This window comes from Lissotriton vulgaris, chromosome 8 (genome assembly GCF_964263255.1).
Source record: "Lissotriton vulgaris chromosome 8, aLisVul1.2, whole genome shotgun sequence".
Lineage (NCBI taxonomy): Eukaryota > Metazoa > Chordata > Amphibia > Caudata > Salamandridae > Lissotriton > Lissotriton vulgaris.
In genome coordinates, this window is record NC_141696.1 from 92,473,821 (window position 1) to 92,495,446 (window position 21,626).

General features: G+C 47.1%; 1 protein-coding gene across 1 annotated transcript in view; it reads left to right on the forward strand.

Moving 5' to 3' along the window:
- Positions 1–21,626, forward strand: part of LOC147693497 (olfactory receptor 52K2-like) — a 152,518-nt gene that overhangs the window by 100,140 nt on the left and 30,752 nt on the right. The gene's annotated exons all lie outside the window — the stretch shown is intronic.

The following is a 21,626-nucleotide window of genomic DNA, read 5'->3' on the forward strand; positions in this document are numbered from 1 at the left end:
ACTTAGGCCTCTGCGAGGTAGCATTATTGCACTTTTTTGGGAGGGTAATGTGGGGAGTTCTAGATTTTTGGGAGTGGGTTGAGGGGTCTGGGAGCACTGCTGGGAAGGTCTAATTTTCATTGCAAGGTTTGAAGAAAATCCATGGTAGAAAAGGGGGGTTTGGGCCTAGTTGCAGAGAGCATTTTGCCACGATTTTAAGTTAGGCCTCTTTGGGGATAGCAGTATTGCGTGTTTTTGGGGGGCTGTTTGGGGATGTCCTAGACTTTTGGGAGTGGGTTGAGGGGTCTGGGAGCACTGCTGGGAAGGTCTTATTTTGATTGCAAGTGGTTTGAAGAAAATCCATGCTGGTAACGGGGTGTTTGGGCCTACTTTCAGAGTGAGTTTTGGCACGATTTAAACTTAGGCCTCTGCGAGGTAGCAGTATTGCATGTTTTTGGGAGGGTAATGTGGGTTGTTCTAGATTTTTGGGAGTGGGTTGAGGGGTCTGGGAGCACTGCTGGCAAGGTCTATTTTTGATTGCAAGTGGTTTGAAGAAAATCCATGGTGGAAAAGGGGTGTTTTGGGCCTACTTTCAGAGTGCGTTTTGGCACGATTTGAACTTAGGCCTCTGCGAGGTAGCAGTATTGCACGTTTTTGGGAGGGTAATGTGGGGTGTTCTAGATTTTCGGGAGTGGGTTCGAGGGGTCTGGGAGCACTGCTGCGAAGGTCTAATTTTGATTGCAAGTGGTTTGAAGAATATCCATGGTGGAAAAGGGGTGTTTTTAGCAGTATTGTATGTTTTTGGGGGGCTGTTTGGGGGTGTTCTAGACTTTTGGGAGTGGGTTGAGGGGTCTGGGAGCACTGCTGGGAAGGTCTAATGTTGATTTCAAGTGGTTTGAAGAAAAGCCATGGTGGAAAAGGGGTGTTGTGGGCCGACTTTCAGAGTGCGTTTTGGCATGATTTGAACTTAGGCCTCTGCGAGGTAGCAGTATTGCACGTTTTTGGGAGGGTAATGTGGGGTGTTCTAGATTTTTGGGAGTGGATTGAGGGGTCTGGGAGCACTGCTGCGAAGGTCTAATTTTGATTGCAAGTGGTTTGAAGAAAATCCATGGTGGAAAAGGGGGTTTGGGCCTAGTTGCAGAGAGCGTTTTGGCACAATTTTAAGTTAGGCCTCTGCGAGGTAGCAGTATTGCACGTGTTTTGGAGGGTAATGTGGGGTGTTCTAGATTTTTGGGAGTGGGTTGAGGGGTCTGGAAGCACTGCTGGGAAGGTTTAAGTTTGATTACAAGTGGTTTGAAGAAAATCCATGGTGGAAAAGGGGGGGTTGGGCCTAGTTGCAGAGAGCGTTTTTGCACGATTTTAAGTTTGGCCTCTTTGGGGATAGCAGTATTGCATGTTTTTGGGGGGCTGTTTGGCGGTGTTCTATATTTCTGGGGATGGGTTGAGGGGTTTGGGAGGCATGGTGGGAAGGTCTAATTTTGATTGCAAGTTGTTTGAAGAAAATCCATGGTGGAAAATGGGTGTTTTTTAGCAGTATTGCATGTTTTTGGGGGTGCTGTTCGGGGGTGTTCTAGATTTTTGGGAGTGGGTTGAGGGGTCTGAGAACATTGCTGGGAAGGTCTAATTTTGATAGCAAGTGGTTTAAAGAAAATCCATGGGCGAAAAGGGGTGTTTTGGGCCTAGTTGCAGAGAGCGTTTTGGCACGATTTGAACTTAGGCCTTTGCGAGGTAGCAGTATTGCACGATTTTGGGAGGGTAATGTGGGGTGTTCTAGATTTTTGGGAGTGGGTTGAGAGATCTGGCAGCACTGCTGGGAAAGTCTAATTTTGATTGCAAGTGGTTTGAAGAAAATTCATGGTGGAAAAGGGGGGTTTGGGCCTAATTGCAGAGAGCGTTTAGGCACGACTTTAAGTTAGGCCTCTTTGGGCATAGCAGTATTGCATGTTTTTGGGGGTTGTTTGGGGGTGTTCTAGATTTTTGGGTATCGGTCAAGGGGTTTGGGAGGCACGGTGGGAAGGTCTAATTTTGATTGGAAGTTGTTTGAAGAAAATCCATGGCGGTAAAGGGCTGTTTTCTAGCAGTATTGCATGTTTTGGGGGCTGTTTGGGGGTGTTCTAGATTTTTGGAAGTGGGTTGAGGGGACTGGGAGCACTGCTGTGAAGGTCTAAGTTTGATTACAAATGGTTTGAAGAAAATCCATGGTGGAAAAGGGGGGTTTGGGCCTAGTTGCAGAGAGCGTTTTTGCACGATTTTAAGTTTGGCCTCTTTGGGGATAGCAGTATTGCATGTTTTTGGGGGGCTGTTTGGCGGTGTTCTATATTTCTGGGGATGGGTTGAGGGGTTTGGGAGTCACGGTGGGAAGGTCTAATTTTGATTGCAAGTGGTTTGAAGAAAATCCATGGTGGAAAAGGGGTGTTTTTTAGCAGTATTGCATGTTTTGGGGGGGCTGTTTGGGGGTGTTGTAGATTTTTGGGAGTGGGTTAAGGAGTCTGGGAGCACTGCTGGGAAGGTCTAATTTTGATTGCAAGTGGTTTCGAGAAAATCCATGGTGGAAAAGGGGTGCTTTGGGCCTACTTTCAGAGTGCGTTTTGGCACGATTTGAACTTAGGCCTCTGCGAGGTAGCATTATTGCACGTTTTTGGGAGGGTAATGTGGGGTGTTCTAGATTTTTGGGAGTGGGTTGAGGGGTCTGGGAGCACTGCTGGGAAGGTCTAATTTTCATTGCAAGGTTTGAAGAAAATCCATGGTAGAAAAGGGGGGTTTGGGCCTAGTTGCAGAGAGCATTTTGCCACAATTTTAAGTTAGGCCTCTTTGGGGATAGCAGTATTGCGTGTTTTTGGGGTACTGTTTGGGGATGTCCTAGATTTTTGGGAGTGGGTTGAGGGGTCTGGGAGCACTGCTGGGAAGGTCTAATTTTGATTGCAAGTGGTTTGAAGAAAATCCATGCTGGTAACGGGGTGTTTTGGGCCTACTTTCAGAGTGAGTTTTGGCACGATTTAAACTTAGGCCTCTGCGAGGTAGCAGTATTGCATGTTTTTGGGAGGGTAATGTGGGTTGTTCTAGATTTTTGGGAGTGGGTTGAGGGGTCTGGGAGCACTGCTGGCAAGGTCTATTTTTGATTGCAAGTGTTTTGAAGAAAATCCATGGTGGAAAAAGGGTGTTTTGGGCCTACTTTCAGAGTGCGTTTTGGCACGATTTGAACTTAGGCCTCTGCGAGGTAGCAGTATTGCACGTTTTTGGGAGGGTAATGTGGGGTGTTCTAGATTTTCGGGAGTGGGTTTGAGGGGTCTGGGAGCACTGCTGCGAAGGTCTAATTTTGATTGCAAGTGGTTTGAAGAATATCCATGGTGGAAAAGGGGTGTTTTTAGCAGTATTGTATGTTTTTGGGGGGCTGTTTGGGGGTGTTCTAGACTTTTGGGAGTGGGTTGAGGGGTCTGGGAGCACTGCTGGGAAGGTCTAATGTTGATTTCAAGTGGTTTGAAGAAAAGCCATGGTGGAAAAGGGGTGTTGTAGGCCGACTTTCAGAGTGCGTTTTGGCATGATTTGAACTTAGGCCTCTGCGAGGTAGCAGTATTGCACGTTTTTGGGAGGGTAATGTGGGGTGTTCTAGATTTTTGGGAGTGGATTGAGGGGTCTGGGAGCACTGCTGCGAAGGTCTAATTTTGATTGCAAGTGGTTTGAAGAAAATCCATGGTGGAAAAGGGGGTTTGGGCCTAGTTGCAGAGAGCGTTTTGGCACAATTTTAAGTTAGGCCTCTGCGAGGTAGCAGTATTGCACGTGTTTTGGAGGGTAATGTGGGGTGTTCTAGATTTTTGGGAGTGGGTTGAGGGGTCTGGAAGCACTGCTGTGAAGGTCTAAGTTTGATTACAAATGGTTTGAAGAAAATCCATGGTGGAAAAGGGGGGTTTGGGCCTAGTTGCAGAGAGCGTTTTTGCACGATTTTAAGTTTGGCCTCTTTGGGGATAGCAGTATTGCACGCTTTTGGGGGGCTGTTTGGCGGTGTTCTATATTTCTGGGGATGGGTTGAGGGGTTTGGAAGTCACGGTGGGAAGGTCTAATTTTGATTGCAAGTGGTTTGAAGAAAATCCATGGTGGAAACGGGTGTTTTTTAGCAGTATTGCATGTGTTGGGGGGGCTGTTTGGGGGTGTTCTAGATTTTTGGGAGTGGGTTAAGGAGTCTGGGAGCACTGCTGGGAAGGTCTAATTTTGATTGCAAGTGGTTTCGAGAAAATCCATGGTGGAAAAGGGGTGCTTTGGGCCTACTTTCAGAGTGCGTTTTGGCACGATTTGAACTTAGGCCTCTGCGAGGTAGCATTATTGCACTTTTTTGGGAGGGTAATGTGGGGTGTTCTAGATTTTTGGGAGTGGGTTGAGGGGTCTGGGAGCACTGCTGGGAAGGTCTAATTTTCATTGCAAGGTTTGAAGAAAATCCATGGTAGAAAAGGGGGGTTTGGGCCTAGTTGCAGAGAGCATTTTGCCACGATTTTAAGTTAGGCCTCTTTGGGGATAGCAGTATTGCGTGTTTTTGGGGGGCTGTTTGGGGATGTCCTAGACTTTTGGGAGTGGGTTGAGGGGTCTGGGAGCACTGCTGGGAAGGTCTTATTTTGATTGCAAGTGGTTTGAAGAAAATCCATGCTGGTAACGGGGTGTTTGGGCCTACTTTCAGAGTGAGTTTTGGCACGATTTAAACTTAGGCCTCTGCGAGGTAGCAGTATTGCATGTTTTTGGGAGGGTAATGTGGGTTGTTCTAGATTTTTGGGAGTGGGTTGAGGGGTCTGGGAGCACTGCTGGCAAGGTCTATTTTTGATTGCAAGTGGTTTGAAGAAAATCCATGGTGGAAAAGGGGTGTTTTGGGCCTACTTTCAGAGTGCGTTTTGGCACGATTTGAACTTAGGCCTCTGCGAGGTAGCAGTATTGCACGTTTTTGGGAGGGTAATGTGGGGTGTTCTAGATTTTCGGGAGTGGGTTCGAGGGGTCTGGGAGCACTGCTGCGAAGGTCTAATTTTGATTGCAAGTGGTTTGAAGAATATCCATGGTGGAAAAGGGGTGTTTTTAGCAGTATTGTATGTTTTTGGGGGGCTGTTTGGGGGTGTTCTAGACTTTTGGGAGTGGGTTGAGGGGTCTGGGAGCACTGCTGGGAAGGTCTAATGTTGATTTCAAGTGGTTTGAAGAAAAGCCATGGTGGAAAAGGGGTGTTGTGGGCCGACTTTCAGAGTGCGTTTTGGCATGATTTGAACTTAGGCCTCTGCGAGGTAGCAGTATTGCACGTTTTTGGGAGGGTAATGTGGGGTGTTCTAGATTTTTGGGAGTGGATTGAGGGGTCTGGGAGCACTGCTGCGAAGGTCTAATTTTGATTGCAAGTGGTTTGAAGAAAATCCATGGTGGAAAAGGGGGTTTGGGCCTAGTTGCAGAGAGCGTTTTGGCACAATTTTAAGTTAGGCCTCTGCGAGGTAGCAGTATTGCACGTGTTTTGGAGGGTAATGTGGGGTGTTCTAGATTTTTGGGAGTGGGTTGAGGGGTCTGGAAGCACTGCTGGGAAGGTTTAAGTTTGATTACAAGTGGTTTGAAGAAAATCCATGGTGGAAAAGGGGGGGTTGGGCCTAGTTGCAGAGAGCGTTTTTGCACGATTTTAAGTTTGGCCTCTTTGGGGATAGCAGTATTGCATGTTTTTGGGGGGCTGTTTGGCGGTGTTCTATATTTCTGGGGATGGGTTGAGGGGTTTGGGAGGCATGGTGGGAAGGTCTAATTTTGATTGCAAGTTGTTTGAAGAAAATCCATGGTGGAAAATGGGTGTTTTTTAGCAGTATTGCATGTTTTTGGGGGTGCTGTTCGGGGGTGTTCTAGATTTTTGGGAGTGGGTTGAGGGGTCTGAGAACATTGCTGGGAAGGTCTAATTTTGATAGCAAGTGGTTTAAAGAAAATCCATGGGCGAAAAGGGGTGTTTTGGGCCTAGTTGCAGAGAGCGTTTTGGCACGATTTGAACTTAGGCCTTTGCGAGGTAGCAGTATTGCACGATTTTGGGAGGGTAATGTGGGGTGTTCTAGATTTTTGGGAGTGGGTTGAGAGATCTGGCAGCACTGCTGGGAAAGTCTAATTTTGATTGCAAGTGGTTTGAAGAAAATTCATGGTGGAAAAGGGGGGTTTGGGCCTAATTGCAGAGAGCGTTTAGGCACGACTTTAAGTTAGGCCTCTTTGGGCATAGCAGTATTGCATGTTTTTGGGGGTTGTTTGGGGGTGTTCTAGATTTTTGGGTATCGGTCAAGGGGTTTGGGAGGCACGGTGGGAAGGTCTAATTTTGATTGGAAGTTGTTTGAAGAAAATCCATGGCGGTAAAGGGCTGTTTTCTAGCAGTATTGCATGTTTTGGGGGCTGTTTGGGGGTGTTCTAGATTTTTGGAAGTGGGTTGAGGGGACTGGGAGCACTGCTGTGAAGGTCTAAGTTTGATTACAAATGGTTTGAAGAAAATCCATGGTGGAAAAGGGGGGTTTGGGCCTAGTTGCAGAGAGCGTTTTTGCACGATTTTAAGTTTGGCCTCTTTGGGGATAGCAGTATTGCATGTTTTTGGGGGGCTGTTTGGCGGTGTTCTATATTTCTGGGGATGGGTTGAGGGGTTTGGGAGTCACGGTGGGAAGGTCTAATTTTGATTGCAAGTGGTTTGAAGAAAATCCATGGTGGAAAAGGGGTGTTTTTTAGCAGTATTGCATGTTTTGGGGGGGCTGTTTGGGGGTGTTGTAGATTTTTGGGAGTGGGTTAAGGAGTCTGGGAGCACTGCTGGGAAGGTCTAATTTTGATTGCAAGTGGTTTCGAGAAAATCCATGGTGGAAAAGGGGTGCTTTGGGCCTACTTTCAGAGTGCGTTTTGGCACGATTTGAACTTAGGCCTCTGCGAGGTAGCATTATTGCACGTTTTTGGGAGGGTAATGTGGGGTGTTCTAGATTTTTGGGAGTGGGTTGAGGGGTCTGGGAGCACTGCTGGGAAGGTCTAATTTTCATTGCAAGGTTTGAAGAAAATCCATGGTAGAAAAGGGGGGTTTGGGCCTAGTTGCAGAGAGCATTTTGCCACAATTTTAAGTTAGGCCTCTTTGGGGATAGCAGTATTGCGTGTTTTTGGGGTACTGTTTGGGGATGTCCTAGATTTTTGGGAGTGGGTTGAGGGGTCTGGGAGCACTGCTGGGAAGGTCTAATTTTGATTGCAAGTGGTTTGAAGAAAATCCATGCTGGTAACGGGGTGTTTTGGGCCTACTTTCAGAGTGAGTTTTGGCACGATTTAAACTTAGGCCTCTGCGAGGTAGCAGTATTGCATGTTTTTGGGAGGGTAATGTGGGTTGTTCTAGATTTTTGGGAGTGGGTTGAGGGGTCTGGGAGCACTGCTGGCAAGGTCTATTTTTGATTGCAAGTGTTTTGAAGAAAATCCATGGTGGAAAAGGGGTGTTTTGGGCCTACTTTCAGAGTGCGTTTTGGCACGATTTGAACTTAGGCCTCTGCGAGGTAGCAGTATTGCACATTTTTGGGAGGGTAATGTGGGGTGTTCTAGATTTTCGGGAGTGGGTTCGAGGGGTCTGGGAGCACTGCTGCGAAGGTCTAATTTTGATTGCAAGTGGTTTGAAGAATATCCATGGTGGAAAAGGGGTGTTTTTAGCAGTATTGTATGTTTTTGGGGGGCTGTTTGGGGGTGTTCTAGACTTTTGGGAGTGGGTTGAGGGGTCTGGGAGCACTGCTGGGAAGGTCTAATGTTGATTTCAAGTGGTTTGAAGAAAAGCCATGGTGGAAAAGGGGTGTTGTGGGCCGACTTTCAGAGTGCGTTTTGGCTTGATTTGAACTTAGGCCTCTGCGAGGTAGCAGTATTGCACGTTTTTGGGAGGGTAATGTGGGGTGGTGGAAAAGGGGTGTTGTGGGCCGACTTTCAGAGTGCGTTTTGGCTTGATTTGAACTTAGGCCTCTGCGAGGTAGCAGTATTGCACGTGTTTTGGAGGGTAATGTGGGGTAATGTGGGGTGTTCTAGATTTTTGGGAGTGGGTTGAGGGGTCTGGAAGCACTGCTGGGAAGGTCTAAGTTTGATTACAAGTGGTTTGAAGAAAATCCATGGTGGAAAAGGGGGGGTTGGGCCTAGTTGCAGAGAGCGTTTTTGCAAGATTTTAAGTTTGGCCTCTTTGGGGATAGCAGTATTGCATGTTTTTGGGGGGCTGTTTGGCGGTGTTCTATATTTCTGGGGATGGGTTGAGGGGTTTGGGAGGCATGGTGGGAAGGTCTAATTTTGATTGCAAATCCATGGTGGAAAATGGGTGTTTTTTAGCAGTATTGCATGTTTTTGGGGGTGCTGTTTGGGGGTGTTCTAGATTTTTGGGAGTGGGTTGAGGGGTCTGAGAACATTGCTGGGAAGGTCTAATTTTGATAGCAAGTGGTTTAAAGAAAATCCATGGGCGAAAAGGGGTGTTTTGGGCCTAGTTGCAGAGAGCGTTTTGGCACGATTTGAACTTAGGCCTTTGCGAGGTAGCAGTATTGCACGATTTTGGGAGGGTAATGTGGGGTGTTCTAGATTTTTGGGAGTGGGTTGAGAGATCTGGCAGCACTGCTGGGAAAGTCTAATTTTGATTGCAAGTGGTTTGAAGAAAATTCATGGTGGAAAAGGGGGGTTTGGGCCTAATTGCAGAGAGCGTTTAGGCACGACTTTAAGTTAGGCCTCTTTGGGCATAGCAGTATTGCATGTTTTTGGGGGCTGTTTGGGGGTGTTCTAGATTTTTGGGTATCGGTCAAGGGGTTTGGGAGGCACGGTGGGAAGGTCTAATTTTGATTGGAAGTGGTTTGAAGAAAATCCATGGCGGTAAAGGGGTGTTTTCTAGCAGTATTGCATGTTTTGGGGGCTGTTTGGGGGTGTTCTAGATTTTTGGAAGTGGGTTGAGGGGTCTGGGAGCACTGCTGGCAAGGTCTTATTTTGATTGCAAGTGGTTTGAAGAAAATCCATGGTGATAAAGGGGTGTTTTGGGCCTACTTTCAGAGTGCGTTTTGGCACGAATTGAACTTAGGACTCTGCGAGGTAGCAGTATTGCACATTTTTGGGAGGGTAATGTGGGGGGTTCTATATTTTTGGGAGTGGATTGACGGATCTGGAGCACTGCTGCGAAGGTCTAATTTTGATTGCAATTCGTTTGAAGAAAATCCATGGTGGAAAAGGGGGTTTGGTCCTAATTGCAGAGAGCGTTATGGCACAATTTTAAGTTAGGCCTCTGCGAGGTAGCAGTATTGCATGTTTTTGGGAGGGTAATGTGGGGGTGTTCTAGATTTTTGGGAGTGGGTTGAGGGGTCTGGAAGCACTGCTGTGAAGGTCTAAGTTTGATTACAAATGGTTTAAAGAAAATCCATGGTGGAAAAGGGGGGTTTGGGCCTAGTTGCAGAGAGCGTTTTTGCACGATTTTAAGTTTGGCCTCTTTGGGGATAGCAGTATTGCATGTTTTTGGGGGGCTGTTTGGCGGTGTTCTATATTTCTGGGGATGGGTTGAGGGGTTTGGGAGTCACGGTGGGAAGGTCTAATTTTGATTGCAAGTGGTTTGAAGAAAATCCATGGTTGAAAAGGGGTGTTTTTTAGCAGTATTGCATGTTTTGGGGGGGCTGTTTGGGGGTGTTCTAGATTTTTGGGAGTGGGTTAAGGAGTCTGGGAGCACTGCTGGGAAGGTCTATTTCTGATTGCAAGTGGTTTCGAGAAAATCCATGGTGGAAAAGGGGTGCTTTGGGCCTACTTTCAGAGTGCGTTTTGGCACGATTTGAACTTAGGCCTCTGCGAGGTAGCATTATTGCACGTTTTTGGGAGGGTAATGTGGGGTGTTCTAGATTTTTGGGAGTGGGTTGAGGGGTCTGGAAGCACTGCTGGCAAGGTCTATTTTTGATTGCAAGTGGTTTGAAGAAAATCCATGGTGGTAAAGGGGTGTTTTGGGCCTACTTTCAGAGTGCGTTTTGGCACGATTTGAACTTAGGCCTCTGCGAGGTAGCAGTATTGCACGTTTTTGGGAGGGTAATGTGGGGTGTTCTAGATTTTCGGGAGTGGGTTCGAGGGGTCTGGGAGCACTGCTGCGAAGGTCTAATTTTGATTGCAAGTGTTTTGAAGAATATCCATGGTGGAAAAGGGGTGTTTTTAGCAGTATTGTATGTTTTTGGGGGGCTGTTTGGGGGTGTTCTAGACTTTTGGGAGTGGGTTGAGGGGTCTGGGAGCACAGCTGGGAAGGTCTAATGTTGATTTCAAGTGGTTTGAAGAAAAGCCATGGTGGAAAAGGGGTGTTGTAGGCCGACTTTCAGAGTGCGTTTTGGCATGATTTGAACTTAGGCCTCTGCGAGGTAGCAGTATTGCACGTTTTTGGGAGGGTAATGTGGGGTGTTCTAGATTTTTGGGAGTGGATTGAGGGGTCTGGGAGCACTGCTGCGAAGGTCTAATTTTGATTGCAAGTGGTTTGAAGAAAATCCATGGTGGAAAAGGGGGTTTGGGCCTAGTTGCAGAGAGCGTTTTGGCACAATTTTAAGTTAGGCCTCTGCGAGGTAGCAGTATTGCACGTGTTTTGGAGGGTAATGTGGGGTGTTCTAGATTTTTGGGAGTGGGTTGAGGGGTCTGGAAGCACTGCTGTGAAGGTCTAAGTTTGATTACAAATGGTTTGAAGAAAATCCATGGTGGAAAAGGGGGGTTTGGGCCTAGTTGCAGAGAGCGTTTTTGCACGATTTTAAGTTTGGCCTCTTTGGGGATAGCAGTATTGCATGTTTTTGGGGGGCTGTTTGGCGGTGTTCTATATTTCTGGGGATGGGTTGAGGGGTTTGGGAGTCACGGTGGGAAGGTCTAATTTTGATTGCAAGTGGTTTGAAGAAAATCCATGGTGGAAAAGGGGTGTTTTTTAGCAGTATTGCATGTTTTGGGGGGGCTGTTTGGGGGTGTTCTAGATTTTTGGGAGTGGGTTAAGGAGTCTGGGAGCACTGCTGGGAAGGTCTAATTTTGATTGCAAGTGGTTTCGAGAAAATCCATGGTGGAAAAGGGGTGCTTTGGGCCTACTTTCAGAGTGCGTTTTGGCACGATTTGAACTTAGGCCTCTGCGAGGTAGCATTATTGCACTTTTTTGGGAGGGTAATGTGGGGTGTTCTAGATTTTTGGGAGTGGGTTGAGGGGTCTGGGAGCACTGCTGGGAAGGTCTAATTTTCATTGCAAGGTTTGAAGAAAATCCATGGTAGAAAAGGGGGGTTTGGGCCTAGTTGCAGAGAGCATTTTGCCACGATTTTAAGTTAGGCCTCTTTGGGGATAGCAGTATTGCGTGTTTTTGGGGGGCTGTTTGGGGATGTCCTAGACTTTTGGGAGTGGGTTGAGGGGTCTGGGAGCACTGCTGGGAAGGTCTAATTTTGATTGCAAGTGGTTTGATGAAAATCCATGCTGGTAACGGGGTGTTTTGGGCCTACTTTCAGAGTGAGTTTTGGCACGATTTAAACTTAGGCCTCTGCGAGGTAGCAGTATTGCATGTTTTTGGGAGGGTAATGTGGGTTGTTCTAGATTTTTGGGAGTGGGTTGAGGGGTCTGGGAGCACTGCTGGCAAGGTCTATTTTTGATTGCAAGTGGTTTGAAGAAAATCCATGGTGGAAAAGGGGTGTTTTGGGCCTACTTTCAGAGTGCGTTTTGGCACGATTTGAACTTAGGCCTCTGCGAGGTAGCAGTATTGCACGTTTTTGGGAGGGTAATGTGGGGTGTTCTAGATTTTCGGGAGTGGGTTCGAGGGGTCTGGGAGCACTGCTGCGAAGGTCTAATTTTGATTGCAAGTGGTTTGAAGAATATCCATGGTGGAAAAGGGGTGTTTTTAGCAGTATTGTATGTTTTTGGGGGGCTGTTTGGGGGTGTTCTAGACTTTTGGAGTGGGTTGAGGGGTCTGGGAGCACTGCTGGGAAGGTCTAATGTTGATTTCAAGTGGTTTGAAGAAAAGCCATGGTGGAAAAGGGGTGTTGTGGGCCGACTTTCAGAGTGCGTTTTGGCATGATTTGAACTTAGGCCTCTGCGAGGTAGCAGTATTGCACGTTTTTGGGAGGGTAATGTGGGGTGTTCTAGATTTTTGGGAGTGGATTGAGGGGTCTGGGAGCACTGCTGCGAAGGTCTAATTTTGATTGCAAGTGGTTTGAAGAAAATCCATGGTGGAAAAGGGGGTTTGGGCCTAGTTGCAGAGAGCGTTTTGGCACAATTTTAAGTTAGGCCTCTGCGAGGTAGCAGTATTGCACGTGTTTTGGAGGGTAATGTGGGGTGTTCTAGATTTTTGGGAGTGGGTTGAGGGGTCTGGAAGCACTGCTGGGAAGGTCTAAGTTTGATTACAAGTGGTTTGAAGAAAATCCATGGTGGAAAAGGGGGGGTTGGGCCTAGTTGCAGAGAGCGTTTTTGCACGATTTTAAGTTTGGCCTCTTTGGGGATAGCAGTATTGCATGTTTTTGGGGGGCTGTTTGGCGGTGTTCTATATTTCTGGGGATGGGTTGAGGGGTTTGGGAGGCATGGTGGGAAGGTCTAATTTTGATTGCAAGTTGTTTGAAGAAAATCCATGGTGGAAAATGGGTGTTTTTTAGCAGTATTGCATGTTTTTGGGGGTGCTGTTCGGGGGTGTTCTAGATTTTTGGGAGTGGGTTGAGGGGTCTGAGAACATTGCTGGGAAGGTCTAATTTTGATAGCAAGTGGTTTAAAGAAAATCCATGGGCGAAAAGGGGTGTTTTGGGCCTAGTTGCAGAGAGCGTTTTGGCACGATTTGAACTTAGGCCTTTGCGAGGTAGCAGTATTGCACGATTTTGGGAGGGTAATGTGGGGTGTTCTAGATTTTTGGGAGTGGGTTGAGAGATCTGGCAGCACTGCTGGGAAAGTCTAATTTTGATTGCAAGTGGTTTGAAGAAAATTCATGGTGGAAAAGGGGGGTTTGGGCCTAATTGCAGAGAGCCTTTAGGCACGACTTTAAGTTAGGCCTCTTTGGGCATAGCAGTATTGCATGTTTTTGGGGGTTGTTTGGGGGTGTTCTAGATTTTTGGGTATCGGTCAAGGGGTTTGGGAGGCACGGTGGGAAGGTCTAATTTTGATTGGAAGTTGTTTGAAGAAAATCCATGGCGGTAAAGGGCTGTTTTCTAGCAGTATTGCATGTTTTTGGGGGGCTGTTTGGCGGTGTTCTATATTTCTGGGGATGGGTTGAGGGGTTTGGGAGTCACGGTGGGAAGGTCTAATTTTGATTGCAAGTGGTTTGAAGAAAATCCATGGTGGAAAAGGGGTGTTTTTTAGCAGTATTGCATGTTTTGGGGGGGGCTGTTTGGGGGTGTTCTAGATTTTTGGGAGTGGGTTAAGGAGTCTGGGAGCACTGCTGGGAAGGTCTAATTTTGATTGCAAGTGGTTTCGAGAAAATCCATGGTGGAAAAGGGGTGCTTTGGGCCTACTTTCAGAGTGCGTTTTGGCACGATTTGAACTTAGGCCTCTGCGAGGTAGCATTATTGCACGTTTTTGGGAGGGTAATGTGGGGTGTTCTAGATTTTTGGGAGTGGGTTGAGGGGTCTGGGAGCACTGCTGGGAAGGTCTAATTTTCATTGCAAGGTTTGAAGAAAATCCATGGTAGAAAAGGGGGGTTTGGGCCTAGTTGCAGAGAGCATTTTGCCACAATTTTAAGTTAGGCCTCTTTGGGGATAGCAGTATTGCGTGTTTTTGGGGGGCTGTTTGGGGATGTCCTAGATTTTTGGGAGTGGGTTGAGGGGTCTGGGAGCACTGCTGGGAAGGTCTAATTTTGATTGCAAGTGGTTTGAAGAAAATCCATGCTGGTAACGGGGTGTTTTGGGCCTACTTTCAGAGTGAGTTTTGGCACGATTTAAACTTAGGCCTCTGCGAGGTAGCAGTATTGCATGTTTTTGGGAGGGTAATGTGGGTTGTTCTAGATTTTTGGGAGTGGGTTGAGGGGTCTGGGAGCACTGCTGGCAAGGTCTATTTTTGATTGCAAGTGGTTTGAAGAAAATCCATGGTGGAAAAGGGGTGTTTTGGGCCTACTTTCAGAGTGCGTTTTGGCACGATTTGAACTTAGGCCTCTGCGAGGTAGCAGTATTGCACGTTTTTGGGAGGGTAATGTGGGGTGTTCTAGATTTTCGGGAGTGGGTTCGAGGGGTCTGGGAGCACTGCTGCGAAGGTCTAATTTTGATTGCAAGTGTTTTGAAGAATATCCATGGTGGAAAAGGGGTGTTTTTAGCAGTATTGTATGTTTTTGGGGGGCTGTTTGGGGGTGTTCTAGACTTTTGGGAGTGGGTTGAGGGGTCTGGGAGCACTGCTGGGAAGGTCTAATGTTGATTTCAAGTGGTTTGAAGAAAAGCCATGGTGGAAAAGGGGTGTTGTAGGCCGACTTTCAGAGTGCGTTTTGGCATGATTTGAACTTAGGCCTCTGCGAGGTAGCAGTATTGCACGTTTTTGGGAGGGTAATGTGGGGTGTTCTAGATTTTTGGGAGTGGATTGAGGGGTCTGGGAGCACTGCTGCGAAGGTCTAATTTTGATTGCAAGTGGTTTGAAGAAAATCCATGGTGGAAAAGGGGGTTTGGGCCTAGTTGCAGAGAGCGTTTTGGCACAATTTTAAGTTAGGCTTCTGCGAGGTAGAAGTATTGCACGTGTTTTGGAGGGTAATGTGGGGTGTTCTAGATTTTTGGGAGTGGGTTGAGGGGTCTGGAAGCACTGCTGGGAAGGTCTAAGTTTGATTACAAGTGGTTTGAAGAAAATCCATGGTGGAAAAGGGGGGGTTGGGCCTAGTTGCAGAGAGCGTTTTTGCACGATTTTAAGTTTGGCCTCTTTGGGGATAGCAGTATTGCATGTTTTTGGGGGGGCTGTTTGGCGGTGTTCTATATTTCTGGGGATGGGTTGAGGGGTTTGGGAGGCATGGTGGGAAGGTCTAATTTTGATTGCAAGTTGTTTGAAGAAAATCCATGGTGGAAAATGGGTGTTTTTTAGCAGTATTGCATGTTTTTGGGGGTGCTGTTTGGGGGTGTTCTAGATTTTTGGGAGTGGGTTGAGGGGTCTGAGAACATTGCTGGGAAGGTCTAATTTTGATAGCAAGTGGTTTAAAGAAAATCCATGGGCGAAAAGGGGTGTTTTGGGCCTAGTTGCAGAGAGCGTTTTGGCACGATTTGAACTTAGGCCTTTGCGAGGTAGCAGTATTGCACGATTTTGGGAGGGTAATGTGGGGTGTTCTAGATTTTTGGGAGTGGGTTGAGAGATCTGGCAGCACTGCTGGGAAAGTCTAATTTTGATTGCAAGTGGTTTGAAGAAAATTCATGGTGGAAAAGGGGGGTTTGGGCCTAATTGCAGAGAGCGTTTAGGCACGACTTTAAGTTAGGCCTCTTTGGGGATAGCAGTATTGCATGTTTTTGGGGGCTGTTTGGGGGTGTTCTAGATTTTTGGGTATCGGTCAAGGGGTTTGGGAGGCACGGTGGGAAGGTCTAATTTTAATTGGAAGTGGTTTGAAGAAAATCCATGGCGGTAAAGGGGTGTTTTCTAGCAGTATTGCATGTTTTGGGGGCTGTTTGGGGGTGTTCTAGATTTTTGGAAGTGGGTTGAGGGGTCTGGGAGCACTGCCGGCAAGGTCTTATTTTGATTGCAAGTGGTTTGAAGAAAATCCATGGTGATAAAGGGGTGTTTTGGGCCTACTTTCAGAGTGCGTTTTGGCACGAATTGAACTTAGGACTCTGCGAGGTAGCAGTATTGCACATTTTTGGGAGGGTAATGTGGGGTGTTCTATATTTTCGGGAGTGGATTGACGGATCTGGAGCACTGCTGCGAAGGTCTAATTTTGATTGCAAGTGGTTTGAAGAAAATCCATGGTGGAAAAGGGGGTTTGGTCCTAATTGCAGAGAGCGTTATGGCACAATTTTAAGTTAGGCCTCTGCGAGGTAGCAGTATTGCATGTTTTTGGGAGGGTAATGTGGGGGTGTTCTAGATTTTTGGGAGTGGGTTGAGGGGTCTGGAAGCACTGCTGTGAAGGTCTAAGTTTGATTACAAATGGTTTAAAGAAAATCCATGGTGGAAAAGGGGGGTTTGGGCCTAGTTGCAGAGAGCGTTTTTGCACGATTTTAAGTTTGGCCTCTTTGGGGATAGCAGTATTGCATGTTTTTGGGGGGCTGTTTGGCGGTGTTCTATATTTCTGGGGATGGGTTGAGGGGTTTGGGAGTCACGGTGGGAAGGTCTAATTTTGATTGCAAGTGGTTTGAAGAAAATCCATTGTGGAAAAGGGGTGTTTTTTAGCAGCATTGCATGTTTTGGGGGGGGCTGTTTGGGGGTGTTCTAGATTTTTGGGAGTGGGTTAAGGAGTCTGGGAGCACTGCTGGGAAGGTCTAATTTTGATTGCAAGTGGTTTCGAGAAAATCCATGGTGGAAAAGGGGTGCTTTGGGCCTACTTTCAGAGTGCGTTTTGGCACGATTTGAACTTAGGCCTCTGCGAGGTAGCATTATTGCACGTTTTTGGGAGGGTAATGTGGGGTGTTCTAGATTTTTGGGAGTTGGTTGAGGGGTCTGGGAGCACTGCTGGGAAGGTCTAATTTTCATTGCAAGGTTTGAAGAAAATCCATGGTAGAAAAGGGGGGTTTGGGCCTAGTTGCAGAGAGCATTTTGCCACGATATTAAGTTAGGCCTCTTTGGGGATAGCAGTATTGCGTGTTTTTGGGGGGCTGTTTGGGGATGTCCTAGATTTTTGGGAGTGGGTTGAGGGGTCTGGGAGCACTGCTGGGAAGGTATAATTTTGATTGCAAGTGGTTTGAAGGAAATCCATGCTGGTAACGGGGTGTTTTGGGCCTACTTTCAGAGTGAGTTTTGGCACGATTTAAACTTAGGCCTCTGCGAGGTAGCAGTATTGCATGTTTTTGGGAGGGTAATGTGGGTTGTTCTAGATTTTTGGGAGTGGGTTGAGGGGTCTGGGAGCACTGCTGGCAAGGTCTATTTTTGATTGCAAGTGGTTTGAAGAAAATCCATGGTGGAAAAGTGGTGTTTTGGGCCTACTTTCAGAGTGCGTTTTGGCACGATTTGAACTTAGGCCTCTGCGAGGTAGCAGTATTGCACGTTTTTGGGAGGGTAATGTGGGGTGTTCTAGATTTTCGGGAGTGGGTTTGAGGGGTCTGGGAGCACTGCTGCGAAGGTCTAATTTTGATTGCAAGTGGTTTGAAGAATATCCATGGTGGAAAAGGGGTGTTTTTAGCAGTATTGTATGTTTTTGGGGGGCTGTTTGGGGGTGTTCTAGACTTTTGGGAGTGGGTTGAGGGGTCTGGGAGCACTGCTGGGAAGGTCTAATGTTGATTTCAAGTGGTTTGAAGAAAAGCCATGGTGGAAAAGGGGTGTTGTAGGCCGACTTTCTGAGTGCGTTTTGGCATGATTTGAACTTAGGCCTCTGCGAGGTAGCAGTATTGCACGTTTTTGGGAGGGTAATGTGGGGTGTTCTAGATTTTTGGGAGTGGATTGAGGGGTCTGGGAGCACTGCTGCGAAGGTCTAATTTTGATTGCAAGTGGTTTGAAGAAAATCCATGGTGGAAAAGGGGTGTTTTGGGCCTACTTTCAGAGTGCGTTTTGGCACGATTTGAACTTAGGCCTCTGCGAGGTAGCAGTATTGCACGTTTTTGGGAGGGTAATGTGGGGTGTTCTAGATTTTCGGGAGTGGGTTCGAGGGGTCTGGGAGCACTGCTGCGAAGGTCTAATTTTGATTGCAAGTGTTTTGAAGAATATCCATGGTGGAAAAGGGGTGTTTTTAGCAGTATTGTATGTTTTTGGGGGGCTGTTTGGGGGTGTTCTAGACTTTTGGGAGTGGGTTGAGGGGTCTGGGAGCACTGCTGGGAAGGTCTAATGTTGATTTCAAGTGGTTTGAAGAAAAGCCATGGTGGAAAAGGGGTGTTGTAGGCCGACTTTCAGAGTGCGTTTTGGCATGTTTTGAACTTAGGCCTCTGCGAGGTAGCAGTATTGCACGTTTTTGGGAGGGTAATGTGGGGTGTTCTAGATTTTTGGGAGTGGATTGAGGGGTCTGGGAGCACTGCTGCGAAGGTCTAATTTTGATTGCAAGTGGTTTGAAGAAAATCCATGGTGGAAAAGGGGGTTTGGGCCTAGTTGCAGAGAGCGTTTTGGCACAATTTTAAGTTAGGCCTCTGCGAGGTAGCAGTATTGCACGTGTTTTGGAGGGTAATGTGGGGTGTTCTAGATTTTTGGGAGTGGGTTGAGGGGTCTGGAAGCACTGCTGTGAAGGTCTAAGTTTGATTACAAATGGTTTGAAGAAAATCCATGGTGGAAAAGGGGGGTTTGGGCCTAGTTGCAGAGAGCGTTTTTGCACGATTTTAAGTTTGGCCTCTTTGGGGATAGCAGTATTGCATGTTTTTGGGGGGCTGTTTGGCGGTGTTCTATATTTCTGGGGATGGGTTGAGGGGTTTGGGAGTCACGGTGGGAAGGTCTAATTTTGATTGCAAGTGGTTTGAAGAAAATCCATGGTGGAAAAGGGGTGTTTTTTAGCAGTATTGCATGTTTTGGGGGGGCTGTTTGGGGGTGTTCTAGATTTTTGGGAGTGGGTTAAGGAGTCTGGGAGCACTGCTGGGAAGGTCTAATTTTGATTGCAAGTGGTTTCGAGAAAATCCATGGTGGAAAAGGGGTGCTTTGGGCCTACTTTCAGAGTGCGTTTTGGCACGATTTGAACTTAGGCCTCTGCGAGGTAGCATTATTGCACTTTTTTGGGAGGGTAATGTGGGGTGTTCTAGATTTTTGGGAGTGGGTTGAGGGGTCTGGGAGCACTGCTGGGAAGGTCTAATTTTCATTGCAAGGTTTGAAGAAAATCCATGGTAGAAAAGGGGGGTTTGGGCCTAGTTGCAGAGAGCATTTTGCCACGATTTTAAGTTAGGCCTCTTTGGGGATAGCAGTATTGCGTGTTTTTGGGGGGCTGTTTGGGGATGTCCTAGACTTTTGGGAGTGGGTTGAGGGGTCTGGGAGCACTGCTGGGAAGGTCTAATTTTGATTGCAAGTGGTTTGATGAAAATCCATGCTGGTAACGGGGTGTTTTGGGCCTACTTTCAGAGTGAGTTTTGGCACGATTTAAACTTAGGCCTCTGCGAGGTAGCAGTATTGCATGTTTTTGGGAGGGTAATGTGGGTTGTTCTAGATTTTTGGGAGTGGGTTGAGGGGTCTGGGAGCACTGCTGGCAAGGTCTATTTTTGATTGCAAGTGGTTTGAAGAAAATCCATGGTGGAAAAGGGGTGTTTTGGGCCTACTTTCAGAGTGCGTTTTGGCACGATTTGAACTTAGGCCTCTGCGAGGTAGCAGTATTGCACGTTTTTGGGAGGGTAATGTGGGGTGTTCTAGATTTTCGGGAGTGGGTTCGAGGGGTCTGGGAGCACTGCTGCGAAGGTCTAATTTTGATTGCAAGTGGTTTGAAGAATATCCATGGTGGAAAAGGGGTGTTTTTAGCAGTATTGTATGTTTTTGGGGGGCTGTTTGGGGGTGTTCTAGACTTTTGGAGTGGGTTGAGGGGTCTGGGAGCACTGCTGGGAAGGTCTAATGTTGATTTCAAGTGGTTTGAAGAAAAGCCATGGTGGAAAAGGGGTGTTGTGGGCCGACTTTCAGAGTGCGTTTTGGCATGATTTGAACTTAGGCCTCTGCGAGGTAGCAGTATTGCACGTTTTTGGGAGGGTAATGTGGGGTGTTCTAGATTTTTGGGAGTGGATTGAGGGGTCTGGGAGCACTGCTGCGAAGGTCTAATTTTGATTGCAAGTGGTTTGAAGAAAATCCATGGTGGAAAAGGGGGTTTGGGCCTAGTTGCAGAGAGCGTTTTGGCACAATTTTAAGTTAGGCCTCTGCGAGGTAGCAGTATTGCACGTGTTTTGGAGGGTAATGTGGGGTGTTCTAGATTTTTGGGAGTGGGTTGAGGGGTCTGGAAGCACTGCTGGGAAGGTCTAAGTTTGATTACAAGTGGTTTGAAGAAAATCCATGGTGGAAAAGGGGGGGTTGGGCCTAGTTGCAGAGAGCGTTTTTGCACGATTTTAAGTTTGGCCTCTTTGGGGATAGCAGTATTGCATGTTTTTGGGGGGCTGTTTGGCGGTGTTCTATATTTCTGGGGATGGGTTGAGGGGTTTGGGAGGCATGGTGGGAAGGTCTAATTTTGATTGCAAGTTGTTTGAAGAAAATCCATGGTGGAAAATGGGTGTTTTTTAGCAGTATTGCATGTTTTTGGGGGTGCTGTTCGGGGGTGTTCTAGATTTTTGGGAGTGGGTTGAGGGGTCTGAGAACATTGCTGGGAAGGTCTAATTTTGATAGCAAGTGGTTTAAAGAAAATCCATGGGCGAAAAGGGGTGTTTTGGGCCTAGTTGCAGAGAGCGTTTTGGCACGATTTGAACTTAGGCCTTTGCGAGGTAGCAGTATTGCACGATTTTGGGAGGGTAATGTGGGGTGTTCTAGATTTTTGGGAGTGGGTTGAGAGATCTGGCAGCACTGCTGGGAAAGTCTAATTTTGATTGCAAGTGGTTTGAAGAAAATTCATGGTGGAAAAGGGGGGTTTGGGCCTAATTGCAGAGAGCCTTTAGGCACGACTTTAAGTTAGGCCTCTTTGGGCATAGCAGTATTGCATGTTTTTGGGGGTTGTTTGGGGGTGTTCTAGATTTTTGGGTATCGGTCAAGGGGTTTGGGAGGCACGGTGGGAAGGTCTAATTTTGATTGGAAGTTGTTTGAAGAAAATCCATGGCGGTAAAGGGCTGTTTTCTAGCAGTATTGCATGTTTTTGGGGGGCTGTTTGGCGGTGTTCTATATTTCTGGGGATGGGTTGAGGGGTTTGGGAGTCACGGTGGGAAGGTCTAATTTTGATTGCAAGTGGTTTGAAGAAAATCCATGGTGGAAAAGGGGTGTTTTTTAGCAGTATTGCATGTTTTGGGGGGGGCTGTTTGGGGGTGTTCTAGATTTTTGGGAGTGGGTTAAGGAGTCTGGGAGCACTGCTGGGAAGGTCTAATTTTGATTGCAAGTGGTTTCGAGAAAATCCATGGTGGAAAAGGGGTGCTTTGGGCCTACTTTCAGAGTGCGTTTTGGCACGATTTGAACTTAGGCCTCTGCGAGGTAGCATTATTGCACGTTTTTGGGAGGGTAATGTGGGGTGTTCTAGATTTTTGGGAGTGGGTTGAGGGGTCTGGGAGCACTGCTGGGAAGGTCTAATTTTCATTGCAAGGTTTGAAGAAAATCCATGGTAGAAAAGGGGGGTTTGGGCCTAGTTGCAGAGAGCATTTTGCCACAATTTTAAGTTAGGCCTCTTTGGGGATAGCAGTATTGCGTGTTTTTGGGGGGCTGTTTGGGGATGTCCTAGATTTTTGGGAGTGGGTTGAGGGGTCTGGGAGCACTGCTGGGAAGGTCTAATTTTGATTGCAAGTGGTTTGAAGAAAATCCATGCTGGTAACGGGGTGTTTTGGGCCTACTTTCAGAGTGAGTTTTGGCACGATTTAAACTTAGGCCTCTGCGAGGTAGCAGTATTGCATGTTTTTGGGAGGGTAATGTGGGTTGTTCTAGATTTTTGGGAGTGGGTTGAGGGGTCTGGGAGCACTGCTGGCAAGGTCTATTTTTGATTGCAAGTGGTTTGAAGAAAATCCATGGTGGAAAAGGGGTGTTTTGGGCCTACTTTCAGAGTGCGTTTTGGCACGATTTGAACTTAGGCC